General features: G+C 35.6%; 2 long non-coding RNA genes across 2 annotated transcripts; one reads left to right on the plus strand and one right to left on the minus strand.

Annotated features, from left to right (window-relative positions):
* Window positions 1-1,138: 1,138 nt before the first annotated feature.
* Window positions 1,139-4,757, plus strand: LOC110934991. The gene is made up of 4 exons (XR_002588778.2): window positions 1,139-1,285; window positions 1,561-1,722; window positions 3,135-3,311; window positions 4,593-4,757. It is a non-coding gene; the product is annotated as an uncharacterized LOC110934991 (long non-coding RNA).
* A 1,356-nt stretch (window positions 4,758-6,113) lies between these two features.
* LOC110934992 lies at window positions 6,114-7,188 on the minus strand. Its single transcript, XR_002588779.1, has 2 exons — window positions 6,782-7,188; window positions 6,114-6,143 (listed from the first exon to the last, which is right to left on the minus strand). It is a non-coding gene; the product is annotated as an uncharacterized LOC110934992 (long non-coding RNA).
* Window positions 7,189-15,639: the final 8,451 nt, after the last annotated feature.

Raw genomic sequence — 15,639 nt, forward strand, 5'->3', positions numbered from 1 at the left:
AACACTCCTTTCATCTTCATCCAAGACGAAAATATCATGGTTTGTGTAATTATTTTGACTATTTAGTGTTTCATGTTCTCCATTCCCGCATACTGTTTTCATAGAATGTAACATCACGACTTAAGATGATAAGACTTTGTGCGCTTTTGAGTGTTCACTATATCCTGTAAATATAACATTTTCTGATTTATCCTAAGTTTTCCCCTAACTTGATTCGGTAGAGATGGGAAAATGCAAGACACCCAAAGATTCTTCCATGTTTAACACATGGTTTGCAACTGCTCCAAACCTCATGATGTTTGGTATTTGATAAACTTTTGGTGTGGGGGTACACTTTAGAAGATACGCAGCACATGCCCTCTGCCCAAAATTTGTTTGGTAGATTCTTATCTTTTAGCATGCTTCTCCCTCTTTCTAATAAAGATCGATTCATTTCCTACGACTACCCTTTTTGTGGAGGGGTATATGGAGTTTCAATCTGATGATAAATGCCATTTTCTTGTAAGAAAGCAGTAAGTTCATTGCTCTTGTACTCTCCTTGATCAAGCTTGGTATAGGTGAAAGATTGGTTGTCGTTGTTATTAGGAGATTCACCCTCTTTCTCATCCAACAGTTTGGGGTCAGTTTCCAGAACTGTAAGGTCACTATCATTCAAATCCAAGTGCTCCCCCTCTTCGTGCCAGACCTAGTTCTTTTTCAAGGACCGGCGCCCGAATGAACACCCTTCTTGCTCTTACTAGACTTCAAGGAAACATGAGAAGCAATGTTAGTAGGAGGATCAAGAACTCGGACATCTAAAGTAGGAACGACTGCCTCGGTAACCTCCTCTTGCAAACCCACCCACGTGATGTCATACTCGCCACCATCATTATAGGCGGGAACCGTACTCCATCTGATCAAAAGGATAACCTCATGCTTTACTTTGTTCCTCCCTTTCTCGTCTCTCCTTATTACTTTCCCTTCATAATGTAACTTTACCTTAGAAACACCTAATCTTAACCTTGTCCCTAGGTATCCCTAAGGACATGCCTTCAATAAACATACTCTTACTTGCTTATCTTTGGAGCATTAGGGTTTGCTATACTTGTTGTGATTTAGGTTTTCTTATGCAATTACTTAGTTCATCTGATAAATAAATCACATTTTTTCTTTTATCTTTTGTCATCCTACTTTCTAAATACAAACACATTTTTCTTTTTCAAGGCATTCTAAAATTTAAGGATGTAGTTGGTGCGAATGTCCTTCCAAACCACATCAAAGAGAATTTATGGTGCGGTTAAAAGATGTAAGTAAACCTACATTTAACTATTTAATACAATGATACATTCCCACGATGTCAAGCATAACTTCAAAGATATCCACGTTTCATAATTCTATATACATGTTCCCTTATTCATTTAGTTACTTTGCATGCATGTGTTTTTTTTACAAGTAGTGGAGTAGTGGTTATTATTTCCATTTCCTACGTAAGGTTGATGTTGGGTCAAAATATGTTGTATTTCGTAGTAGTTTGCGTTGATTTTTAATGTATTAAATATGTTAATCCCATGTTGAATGCAGTCGCGAAAGAAATGCTATACGGTTGCTATGGAATAAGGCTCATAGGAATTCAACCGCTTAAAATCAGGGGAGTCGGTTCCATTTCTCTTATGTTTCGATTTATGTTTGTAGATGAGTTGTGAGGTTTGCTCTCCATTGAGGACAATGAAGGAAATAAGTATGGTGAGGGAGACTAGCATCTAGTTGTGTCTTAACTATTAATTAGTGTCAGTCTCAAGTTATTATGATATAAAAAAATAAAAAATAAAAAAAATTGAAAATTTTGAAAATGTCTCGTAAAAGTATTTGCAATAACATGGAAGATGATAGGTATAATCAGTTCTTGGCATTTGATTACTATATATATGAGATAACAAACGGTCAGTCACACGTCTAATTTAGGATATGTGGGTATGACTAGCCAGTTGATGAGTTCCTTAGGATTGATATAATATACCGTAAAAAATAGGAGTCTTGTGGTTTCTCACCTTAGTAGCTATGGCAAAGCTGAAACTATGGAGAGTATAAGGGGTACGTCATAAGTAAAAGCTTATAAGTTATCCGATTAAATTGGCACACCTGTTTCTTTTTATGAAAATAAATCCGAAACAATGTGGCGCCCAAAAAAACATTCTATTCATTCATTTGAGCTACATGTTTGAAAAAAAATGAAAAACAAAGCCTATGGTATTAACCACTGGGATGGTGACTCGGGTGGGGTATACCCGCTAGGTGGAGTTAGAAAAAAAAATATTTGTGAAGTTTATGGCATTAACCACTGGGATGGTGACTCTTGTGGGGTATATCCGCTAAACTGATCATAAGCTAAACATGTAAAGCTCGCAACATCATCCATCCATCATAAGTTTAATCGGAATTGCATAAAAGTTTTTATATAAGACGATAGATATTATCTTTTAACCTTATAAGCTTGAAGTGGGATTAGGCGGCGTTGTAGTCTTTTGAGTGTGAGACCCATAGATAACTATAATCACTTGAACTTAATGAATCATGAATAAGGGCTCGGAAATTGGGGGTTGGGTTTAGGTGGATCTTATACCCGCAATCTTGGTTAATGTGTGGTTTGATTTGTTAATAAATTAGTTGGATGTATTAAGTGCCAATGTTTCTGATTGTGATTCCATTGCAGAGAATTTTTTTCGGGACGAAAAAAGATAGGTGTGGGGATGAAGAGAAAATCAGGTTTGGGTGAAAACTGCCAGGGTTATGCGTTTAACCAAAAATTTCTCGTGGATATGATCCCTACTTACGCTATCTACGTAGTTCAAATAGGTTTTTGATTGACCCTTACGACAGTCATCAAAGGCTATATAAGTGGTAGATTTATTGAGATTAGTATAAATGAAATGTAATAAATTCTAAGATATTCTCTCTAAAATTCTTTCTGGATTCCTTCTTTATTTCTTTGGCCAAGAAGATATTCTCTCTAAAATTCTTTCTGGATTCCTTCTTAATTTCTTTGGCCAACAATTGATTGTAGGAACCACATAATTAATTATTGGAACCACGTCATACAACAATTATTTAGTTCGAATTCCATTGATCATTGTGTGTCTTCTATGTTTGGTTTATAGGTATCAAGGTTTCTCATGGACGAAATGCTATAAACGTGGAACAAGGTTTTAGGAGCCACCATTGCTATTGTCTCTACACCTAATGCTAGGCCCCACAATCAAGCGTGCCTTAAGCTTTGGGGTACACCTTAGGCATTTGAGATGGCAAGAAGTACCATTTGGGATAAAATAAGAGATGTGAGTCTTCTAATTTCAAGTGCTAGTGGTGTTAAACAGGTCGTGTTCACAGGTTGACAAGTCCATCCCAACACAAATATTCATGGGTTAACACGAACACCACCATTTAAGGATAACAATGAAACTCGAACCGATGGGAAAACCCAAAACAATAGGGACGGGTATGGGGTCGGTTAATTGGGTATGGGATTATCTTTAATTTTGACCCAAACTTTTTGTTTTTTCTCATATTCATATTAAAAATTACATTTTTACAACAAAAAAAAATACATACGTATAAAAGCAATTGTATTTTAATAAAAAAAATCTTATGTCAGTAAATATTTTAAATTTAAATCCTGACATAAAATACCAAATTAATTTAATTTATGACATTAAACACACTTTAAAATTTAAAAAATAAATGGGTTAAAAGGATCAACTCGTGAACCCGGGAACTATGCAGTCAATATCGGCGATATATCGGTTATCGGAGGTTGGCCTGAATCTCGGTTTAAAATCTCGGCCAAAATATCGGCAGCGAGAATATCGGCGAAAACTTTCGAGATATCGCCGATATTTTGTATATCTCATCTCGGTCGTCTCGGCGATAATCTCGTTTGGGGCTTTTTTTTATATTTTTCTGTAAAAATCAGTAAAAAAGGGCATTTTTGTATATATAATTTTCTGTAAAAAAGAAACCCAATAAACTCACTTTTTGCACACCCCCTGCGCGCGGGTAGGACTTGTGGTAAAACATGTCATAAAGTTACAATGGAGTAGTAAAGACTTTACCTTATAAACAACCACTCACTTTGTTCCACACCAATGTGGGACAAAGTATTTACCACCTTTTGAGACTTTCATTCCCACACCTAGATTTCTACCACCTCTTGATGAACAAATCTTTATTTTGCTATTAATATTATATAGGTTCTAAACTTCTAGTATATATATGAATAGGCTCTAGATATGAATATATATGTGTATATATATATTTATGCATGATATTATAAATTACCGATATCTCACCAATATCTCACCGCGATAAACGATATCTCAAATATCGGTCCTTGACCGATAACCGATATTTTTCCGCATTAACTACTTAGCCGCCGAGTTGACACTAACATGACTCGTTTAGCTAAATGGGTTCTCGGGCTTGACCCGAAACTGATCTAAACCTAAACTCAAATCCATGAGTTTCTTGTTAAATGTTTAAATTACATTTATACTCTGTAAGAATATTCTTATTTGTTTTTTAACTACTCCACGGTCATATCCATCAATGTTTTTGTCTAGGTTTAATAGGTTGAGGATGTGTTTGGCAAAGATGACTAAATTGTTAAGAGACTGAAAGAATTTATTGGTGCATGGATTAAGGTTTCTGGTTCAACTTTTTTACCTGTTTCTATTTCATTTAAACCTTTTAAGTTTGACTCGTTTAAACTTTTAGCTTGACCTTTTAAGAATAAAACATAGCCCACTCAAATCGTGAAAGTAAATATGTGAAAACTTTCGCCATTAATATTTAAACATAATAAGTTATTCTCGGTTAATACATAATAAACATGTTCCTTAGTTTCTAGCCTATTATACATATAAACAGTCTAATGTTAACCATCTATTATGAAGAGTACTCCTACTCACATTTTTATTCAATTTTATTTATGATTAATGATGTTGTAATTTATGTTATGTTGATGGTTTACTGTTCTCATAGAAATTTTACGTCTTTTTACTTTTGTTTATTAACCAAAACCTTTTGCCAATTTGATGTATGCAAAATTTGGAATTCAAGTTATATATAATCTTTCAATTTTTAACTTTTAAATACGGTTAAATGTGTTTTAGTTCTTTAAATTATTTATTTAGATTGTTGTCGCAAATTTGTTAAATTTTACCACCACAGATTTTTTAAAATTTATTTATATAAATTTTTTGTTGTATACGTTTTAACTATTTTATTAATATTATTTCTACTTATTTATATCTTTGTTGTATATGTTAGTTTATTATATGCGTTGAACCTTATCATATTGAGTGTTTCGATATCCATATTAATAATAACCAGTGAGTTTCCCTCTACGCTTCGCGGCGGGAATTATGTGTTATTTGTTTGGATCGTTACGGTAGCGACATTCGCTATAGTAATAGAAAGAGAAAACCTTACATCGATAAAAAACAATAAAAACGAATATGATGTTTAGTTGATATCAATACAGTTTGTTTGTTTGCGTTCTATGTTTATTTTTTACAACATTGTGATATAAATATTATTGCAAACGAATATTGTGCCACTATCGTACCAAACCTAACTGAAATCGACTGAACAACATTTGTATCGTTTTCAGTATTAGTTTTTAGTGTTTTTGCTTACGATAAACTTACACCGTATAAGCGAGTTTCCACGTGTTTCGCGATGGGTGCTACTATCGTATCAAACTGAACCGTAACCGATTCGGTATGTGTACTTAAAATTTTTGTTTTTGCTATCCATAAACAGACATCGTATCGCTACCTTACCGTACCGTACCGGACAACATCAGTATCAGAATGTATTCATTTTTATGGTTTTCTATTTGATAACGCATAGAGTGCCGCTACCATAGTGAAATGAATGAACATTGGTTTCAGTAATACTATATTTTGATGTTTTCTTTCGATAAACTGACACTGTAAACCACATCCATAATACGGGTCTTTCGGGTTACAGACTCACTACCCCAAGAGAAGTTACCTGTATCTAACCTCAATGCACGCCACTTAACATTACCTCCTCCAACCCTGACTCTTCTAACAGCCGTGTCGTCAGATAGTTTGGTGTTTGCTGGCTGTCTTCCGAGCTCATACCTTACAAAAATAATATATATATATATATATATATATATATATATATATATATATATATATATAATATATACGCATGAATAAAAATGTGCAGAACAAAGTATTTGATGAAAGATGACTATTTGTAGTAGCACTAGTGAAAAAAACTTTTATCAATAGAAATATTTAGTACCAATACTCTATAATAAGAATACAAATCTTAATAAAACTTATTTTAAGCAAAAAAATGTTCATATACACAAAAGGTAGTTTTCAAGATGTTCTCTAAAAACAATGAAACTATGAATAAAATGTAGTAAAAAACTGATTCATTTCTACTAGTCAAAATCTACCAAAATGCCCTACAATCATCATATAGCTATGCAAAATTGCTAGCAATAAAGATTCTGTTACCAATCAATTTTAAAACCACATCATCATAATTGAAATCAACAAATTAAAAGAAATAACAATAGAATACAACCAAAGTATGCACAAATAGCAAAACAAACCATAATGTGTTGCATTTTATCAGGTTTTGAAACTATACGAACCCTAAGTGGTTTCTATATCTCAATCATATACATATAAAGCTTCATAATCATGACAAAACAAACCAGATAATTGTAATGAAACAGAAACTGGTGTGAATGAAAACTTACTTTCGCTTCTTCCTCCAGGCCTTCTTCTTGCCACCAGTGGCCCTTCTCTTGTGCATCGAGTCTCTGGATATTCCTGCAAATAGCGCCAAATTGTCAGTAGACCGTTCATAATAATAATATCACGAAGATGAAGATGACGAAAGAGTGTAGAAGATCAAACATTAAGCATTGAAGAATATACCCATTTGCAGAAGATCACTGGGATGCTACTCCGCCTACCTCGACAGAGAGAAGGGTAGGGTTCGGTTAGAGAATGCTTTAATAAGATGTGTAGTGGTTATTATTGGGCTCGTTAAATATACAATTCGAATGGCCCAAACAGAATCATGGTCTTCTTTATGGTACTTTGAACCTTTGGGTTATGGATTAAGCGATCGGCTTAACCTTTAGAGTTATAACTTTTGTATGGAAAGAAAAGGTTTCAAACCTTAAATCTCTTTGGGTTGGAAGCGGTTCGGGTTTTGGTATTTAAACGTTAAATCGGTTCAAGTTGGAACCGGTTTTGGTTTTGGTCAATTGAGTCATAACTGGGTGAATGGTCCGATTTGCATCAAAAACCGATTTGAGCTGTTGGAAAACCCAGACTGATGAAAACTAGATTGGGTCGGTTTAAGACCGGTTCATGTTCAAAAGCGGTTTAGAAACGGATTGGTAAAAAAACCCATTAACTAAAAACTAGGGTGAGGATCAAATAGGAAGTTTATTTTGGTTAAGAATGATAGGAAGCAATAGGATTATAACATGTGGCAAAATTTAAAATAAAGAGGAAGGGTATTTTAGTCAATCGTATTCGCTCCCTATGGTTTGCTCACTTGTTACTCAGATAGTCCCTTAGGTGGATGGACTGATAAAGCTATCACTGGTGTATTTCCCACACAACGATTGATTCATTCCAAATGCCAAAACGGCTAATAAATACAAGTACGATAAAGAAGAAAATAACAAATTAACAAGAAAATAGGAAATCTCTAATGCATAACGGAAATAGCTAAAGACTAGGTAAACACACGTGCCCCACTTGCTTATCCAGTCAGCTTTATTCTTGAATTCTTTTATTAAATTGCAACGGTCGAAATCTCCAACAAACCCTCCCCCAAACTAGACATTCATGTCGTGTTTGTCCTTTAGTGAGCATATGCCAAGCCTTTCCCTCAGTTTCACAAAATCTTCTCAATGCAATGGCTTTGTAAATATATCTACGAGCTGCTCCTTAGTACCAACATGCTGCAACTCAACTGTTCCATCACCAACTAAATCACGAAGAAAATGAAATCTTATTCCGATATGCTTGCACCTGCCATGAAACACCGGGTTTTTTGAGAGCTTAATCGTTGAAGTGTTATCACACTTTATCACTGTGCCACCTTCCTGCTTCATTCCAAGCTCCTCAAGAATACCTCGAATCCATACAACTTGGCAGACACATGTTGCAACTACCACATACTCTGCTTCCGTAGAGGACAAGGCAACTATACTTTGCTTCTTCGACGACCATGCGACAACAACTCCATTCCATAAAACTAAGTACCCAGACGTGCTCTTCCAATCATTATGATCACCAGCGAAGTCACTGTCAGTAAACACTTTCATTTTGCCACTTTCTTCTCTTTTGTACCAAATACCATAATCCAATGTTCCCTGAAGGTATTGCAACACCCTTTTTGCAGCTGCAAAATGAACCTCCGTTGGTTTAGACATGAAACGACTAATGTAGCTTACCACAAACTGGATATCCGGCCGTGTGGTAGTGATATACATCAAACTTCCCATCAATTGCTTGAATAGAGTTTCATCCACAGGCTCACCTTCATCCAGCTTTAACTTGCAACCCGATACAATTGGATTCACAACTGCATTGCAATCCAACATGTTGAAACGGGTCAGAATTTCAACTGCATATCTCTGCTGCGACACATGAATTCCAGCTGGAGTTTGTAACATCTCAATTCCCAAGAAATATTTCATCTTTCCCAGATCTGTCATCTCAAATTTATCTTTCATTGAACACTTGAAATCTTCTAGCATTCTTTCATCATTCCCCGTGTACAGTAAATCATCGACATATATGTTTACAAACAACAATTTGCCAAAGTGTGTTCAGATTTGCTTCTTGTGAAACCTTCTTTAATGAAGTACGCCTCAATACGACTAAACCAAGCCCTAGGGGCTTGTTTAAGCCCATTCAAGGCCTTTTGCAACTTGTACACCTTCTGCTCGTTGTCTTTAACCACATATCCATGTGGCTGCTGCACGTACACGTCTTCTTCCAACGTTCCATGAAGAAAAGCAGACTTAACGTCCATTTCATAAATGTTCCAACCCTTTTGAGCGGCCAAAGCAATCATCAAACGAATCGTGTCCATCCTTGCAACTGGAGCGTATACTTCTACATAATCAACCCCAAATTCTTGGCCATACCCCCTTGCAACCAGTCTTGCTTTATGTTTCTCTACTTCTCCCTTTTCGTTAAGTTTGGTTTTAAAAACCCATTTAACACCGATACATCTGGCTCCCTTTGGCAAATCTACCAATCGCCAAGTTTGATTCTTTTCGATTGCTTGAATTTCATTATCCATTGCCTTCTTCCACTTGTCATCCTTGATTGCATCTTCATAATAAACGGGATCTTGATAAACAAGATCAGTAATATTCACCCCATCTTCATCTGAGTCTAGATCATCACCAGCGACATAATCATGCAAACAAGACATAATCATGCAAACAAGCTGGACGTCTTCTCACCCTTAGTTGTCTTCCCTCCCCGACAGTTGGAATGCTGGCACCAGGATCAGAAAACACAAGACTGGAATCTTCAATCAGCTCATCATGTTCAGCCTCGTTATCTTGATTAGGAGAATTAGCATTCACAAACTCATAGTCTTCATCAAGAAAATCATAATTTCCCCAAGTAATTTTTCCATCAGTAGCATAACTTTCTTTCGGTTGACTCCAATCCCAGGACTTATGCTCTTCAACGATGACATCTTTGCTCACAACCACTTTTATCGTTTGTGGATCTATCAAGCGATACGCCTTTGATTCCTCACTTATCCCTGTTAAAACACAAATATAAAACTTTTATCATTAAGTTTCGTTCGTCTTTCTTTAGGAACATGAACATGAGCTAAGCACCCCCAAACACGAAAGTGCTCAACTGTTGGCTTGATCCCGCTCCAGGCTTCTTGGGGAGTTACGTCCGTGAGAGCTTTAGTTGGACATCTGTTCAGCACATAGAAACTCCACATCGTTACTTCTGCCCAAAACATTCTTGGCATATTCTTGGCTGCTAACATTGATACTACCATGTTGATCACCGTTCTATTTTTTCGCTCAGCAACCCCGTTTTGCTGAGGTGTAAACGAGTTGTAAGCTGCCTTTTAATTCCGTGTTCCAAGCAAAATTTCGTAAAGGCGTCCGATAGGTATTCCCCACCACGATCTGTTCGAAGAACCTTAATAACTTTTCCTGTCTCAGTCTCGACCAGCTTCTTGAATGCTTTAAAACTTTCAAGGGCTTGAGATTTCTGTGTCAACAAATACACCCAACCCTTGCGACTATAATCATCAATGAAACTTATGAAATACCTTTTACCAGTGTGTGATGAAGGTGTTATAGGCCCACAAATATCTGAGTATATCGAATCCAAAATATCTCCTGCTCGCCACTTGCTTTTCTTTGGAATTGCTTCTTTGGTTTGCTTTCCTATCATACAATCTCCACATACAACATTATTGATAGGAAACTGAGGCAAGCCACGAACCATACCTTTCCTTTGAAGTGTCTCCATACTTGTGTTGCTGAGATGCCCCATCCGTTCATGCCATAATCTAGCATTATCTTCATCACTGGTATACATGCACCCATGTGTTTTCTGTTCAATGACAGCATCGGTCTCCTCACTGACCGGAAACATTCGATTCGTGCTCATATAGCTCTTAAAAATCAAGCCTTTCTCTGGATGAAAAACCTTGCAAACATCCGATTGAATAAGAAAAGACAAACCTTTTTGTTGGAGTTGCCCTATGCTGAGTAGATTGTTTTTAAGGTCTGAAACGTAATACACATCCTGGATCACGTATGTTGCTCCATTCAACAACAGTTTCACACTTCCCTTGCCTCCAACTGTCATACGTGTGTTATTTCCCAACTTAACAGTGTTCGAAAAACATGGATCAAGATCAACGAATCTCTCTTTGTTACCACACATGTGGTTTGAGCAACCGGAGTCCAGAAACCACAGCAAACTCTTGTTTTCGCCACCTGTGCTAGCCATAAACACACTCTCCTCCATGTTTATTTCAGCCATGAGCATCACTTCCTCATTCTCATCAAAACCAGCATAATTCGCCTCCTTAGAGTTCGGGCACTCATAAGAATAATGCCCCAACTTGTGACAGTTGTAACATTCAACCGTTTCCTTATTGAAAGATTGTCGTCCCCGACCACGTCCTCTTCCTCTATAATTAGAACGACCTCTCCCTCGTCCACGACCACTTGAACTATCACCAACATCTACCTTCAATGCTTGCTCATCTTCTCTTTCAACCTTCTTGAATTTTTGTTCATGGACCACTAAGGTACTCTGCAACTCTTCTATAGACATCTCTTCAACATTCTTTGACTCTTCAATTGAGACCACCACATACGTATACTTTTCGGTCAGAGTTCTAAGAATCTTTTCAACGATCTTGACATCCGGCATCGATTCTCCATTACTCCTCATCTGATTGGAGACAGTCAAAACCCTACCGAAGTATTCTGGGATAGTCTCATTTGTCTTCATCTCGAGTACTTCGAAATCCCTTCGAAGCTTCTGCAACATGGATCTTTTCACAAGTTCATTGCCTGCAAATCTCTGCTTCATGGAGTCCCATATAGCCTTGGAGGTTTTTCTATCCAGAATTTGCTCAAACGTGACCCGATCGATCGCTTGATACAAGTAATGCTTGACTTGCATATCTTTGATACGCACTTCTTCCAACTTTTTCTTCTCTGCTTCACTTTGAGCAATCCCAACCGCTGGTTCTCTAATTCCTGGATCAATCAGGTTCCACACTTGTTTTGCATGCAGCAAGTTTTCCATCATTTCACTCCAATGCTCATAGTGGCCATCAAAGACCGGAACCTTTATCTTATCATCATTCATCATCGTTATTCTCTCTTAAGTGATCGAAATTCGCTCTGATACCAAATGATAAAGCTATCATTAGTATATTTCTCACACAACGATTGATTCATTCCAAAGATAAGGTTACAACAAAGATAAGGTTACAACAACCATATGCATAACAATTTTTTTTTTTTGAAAAAAACCCCCGCGTTGCGACGGGGGGCATAAAACCATGTCAAATAGCATCAATGTCATACCATCGCAAGCGACCACCAACACTGAATTTGCGGCGAAAAAATGAGACTGAAACGTAAAACATAGAAAATAATAACTAAGTCGATTTAGGACCCGCACGTTATGACGAACTTGTCAAACAGGAAAAAAAATAGACGACATAAAAACGTTGAACTACACACGTACATTGCATCTTATTAACTCGCAAAACTTATGATGAAGCTTAAACGGAACGTAAAAATGTTGAACCACACACGCACGTTGCGTCGTGTTAACTTGCAAAATTTAGAACGAAGCATAAAACGAAAAAATTTGCGGAATATGAAAAGTACATGAGACCAAAGTTGAAAGTAAAAAAGTTATAAGTTTAAACTGAAAAGATAAAAAGTTTAGAGCTAAAAGTTGTAACCTAAATAGTTTTGGGTTAACAATAACACATCAAATGCTTTTGGACTAAAAGTATAAAATCAACTTCTTTATTTTTGGAAAACTCCTCAAACATAATTTACAACTCTTAATGCACACAAAAGTTGATAATTTATATAGTGTATAATAGTGGGTCCATTTAAACTTTTAAATATTATATTTTGTTTAATGTTTTAATTATATTTATAAAAGGCAAGGGTAATTTTGTCATTTTACATGAACTTAACTGGATTAACTAACGTCCATCCACCTAAGGGACTATCTGAGTAACAAGTGAGCAAACCACAGGGAGCAGTCATGCTATTTCAAAAAGGTGGGGACTAAAGGTGGAAAAATAGCAAACCACAGGGACCATCCGGGCAATTAACTCTAAATATTATAAGAGTTAATTTCGTGGTTGGTCTCTGAGGTTTCTTCAGAGTTCAAGGTTGGATACTAAGTTCTCATATAGTTTTTAACGACAGTTAGCCTTAAGGCCTTGGGATGTTACAAAGTCAAACGTTAAAACCTCATATTATTACTTTTAACTATTAGTACCTGAGGTTGTTACATTGCACAAACCACAAAGACTAATGATGTAATTAACTCTTATATCTATATATAATATATAATGGTGTGATAGTTTCAAACTCTATATCGATTCATGTTGGAACCGATTTAGGTTTTGGTCAATTCAGTCAGAGCCGGGTCAAGAGTGGAACCAACTTGAAGTGCTAGAAAACCCTGATCGCATTGCATTGGTTTGGGATCGGTTCATGTTCAAAACCATATTATAAAACAATTGGTAAAAAAAATGTTTTTTCTTAATGAATTAAAAACTAAATATACATAACAAGAATTAAAAACTAAATATATAAAGTTGATAAAAAATCATCTCTTATTTATTTGGGATTTTATAAACAATAAAACAAAAATTTATGTAATTATGATACAGATACATTTTATTTAGATTTTTAAAATATAAAAACTAAATACATAACAAAAACAACATAAAATTCATAATTTTATTTATTTTTGTAATTTTAAAAGTAACAAAACAAAATATTAGAAATTACATACGACTTACATGTTATATTTTGATATTTATTCGTTATCTTTGGCGTAGTTGTCGTTTAGGGTTTATTCTTTGACGTCACTTTTATTTCTTACGCATATCTGATGTCAAGTCTATTGCATATTATTGTGTCTTAGGGATCCACGGCTGACTAGGTTCTCCACGCCAATGTGTTGTAGCCTGGTATCGTCACCAATATTAGACTCGCTCTTCAGGCCTTGAGACTAATGGACGCTATTGTCATGAGTCTTATATTTAGTTGTTTGTGTTGATAATTGATTGTGTATTCTCGTTTGGTATATATGGATATATTGATATGTTAGCTATGTTGTTGATACGAGACCATTTTCATATAAACCTTGAAGTGTATGTTAAAAATATTTTTTAAAAATAAATATAAACCTATTTTCTATAAAACGTGGAAATTGCTCACCAATATATTTGTTGACCCAAAAATATATTTTTCTAATATGGTGCAGGTATTCAAGGTCGATAAACAAGTGATGAAGACACGTAGCATGGGCCTTATAAAATTAAATTGAAAACTTATGATACGTTTTGCTCTTGAACAATTTTGATTATTATATGTTATATGACAATTTAAATGGACATATTTTAAATATCATAACAATGATTAGTTATCAAGATCTATTGGCAATCATCATGCCATATGAATTGCATGCTAGGGCCAATGATATGGGTATGGAGGTTAATACCATCCCATATCCTTTGGATCTACTAAAACCAATTAAGGCATCAACGTTGAAAAAACGAAACCCACCAAAGAACGGGAGGTGGGAAAATTTTAAACAAGCAAAAATCAATTTACCATTACTTTATGCCATAAAAAAGGATCATGCTCATGTAGAATGTTTGAAGGATTTAAGCACCGAAAAACGGCAAAACAAATTACCTGAACCGGTTGATTTGATATATCATGTCAGTGTCGCTTTACCGAAAAACGAATGACTAAACCTTTCGTAAAAATGGTAAAAAAATGGATTAACTAATGAGAATTGATTTTTGTGAGAAGTTTGCTTTTACACGAGTATTAAGATTTGTAGGTACATCTATGTTCATTACGGGACAACCATTTGGATTGGAAGACCGAGGAGCATATGAAGAATGAGCAAAAGCAGGTGCATATGTTTCTTTTCTTGACTTTGATTATTTAGTTAGTGAATAAGTAGATTGTATTTTGTAAATTTTTGCCGGGGTGGAATTTTGGGAGAAGAGTCGTGTCACATCCTTTGCGTTTTGAAAAGCCCTCATCCATAATACTACACATTAAGGACAATGTGACCTCAAGTGTGGTGATGGGGAGAAAAAAATTAAGATATTAACCCTTCATTTAAACACTAAGGGGTTGTTTGTTTACCTCTTAATAAGGCTCTTAATGGTTTGGACCTCTTACTGGTTTAGCACTTAATGGTTCAGACTGTTTGTTTCACGAGCAGATGTCTGAATGGTTCAGACATTTGCCTCTGATTGGTTAAGATTTATACAGAGTCTGAATGGTTAAGACCTCTAATTTGAATTGGTTAGACATTTGCCTCTGAACGGTTAAGCATTATACAGGCTCTTAATGATTCAGACCTCTTACTGGTCCAGCACTTAATGGTTCAGATCTCTTACTGTTTCAACACTTAACCATTCAGATGTTGTCAAACAGCCCCTAAACCTTGAGAACAATGTTTGACCTCAAGTGTGAGTATGGGGGGAAATTAAAAAAAATTCAAAATATCCTCTTTTGAGTATTCTAAAAGAATGATTAACTAAGTTAATAAGGAATTGTACGACCCATTTGGTATTTTTTTTATGGTCAAGTTCCGAAAATTATCATAATGTGTGTTTTAATAAAACAATTACGGGTAATTATTTAGGAATAGTACGCCTAAGAAGTAGGGGTGTTCAAGATCGGATTATCCGGTTTTCGGATATCCGAAAACCGGATATCCGAAAATTTATGAATAGTGAATATTGATATCCGAATCCGTATCCGAAATTTCGGATATCCGATTTTCGGATATCCGA

Source organism: Helianthus annuus, chromosome 3 (assembly GCF_002127325.2).
Source record: "Helianthus annuus cultivar XRQ/B chromosome 3, HanXRQr2.0-SUNRISE, whole genome shotgun sequence".
Classification (NCBI taxonomy): Eukaryota; Viridiplantae; Streptophyta; class Magnoliopsida; order Asterales; family Asteraceae; genus Helianthus; species Helianthus annuus.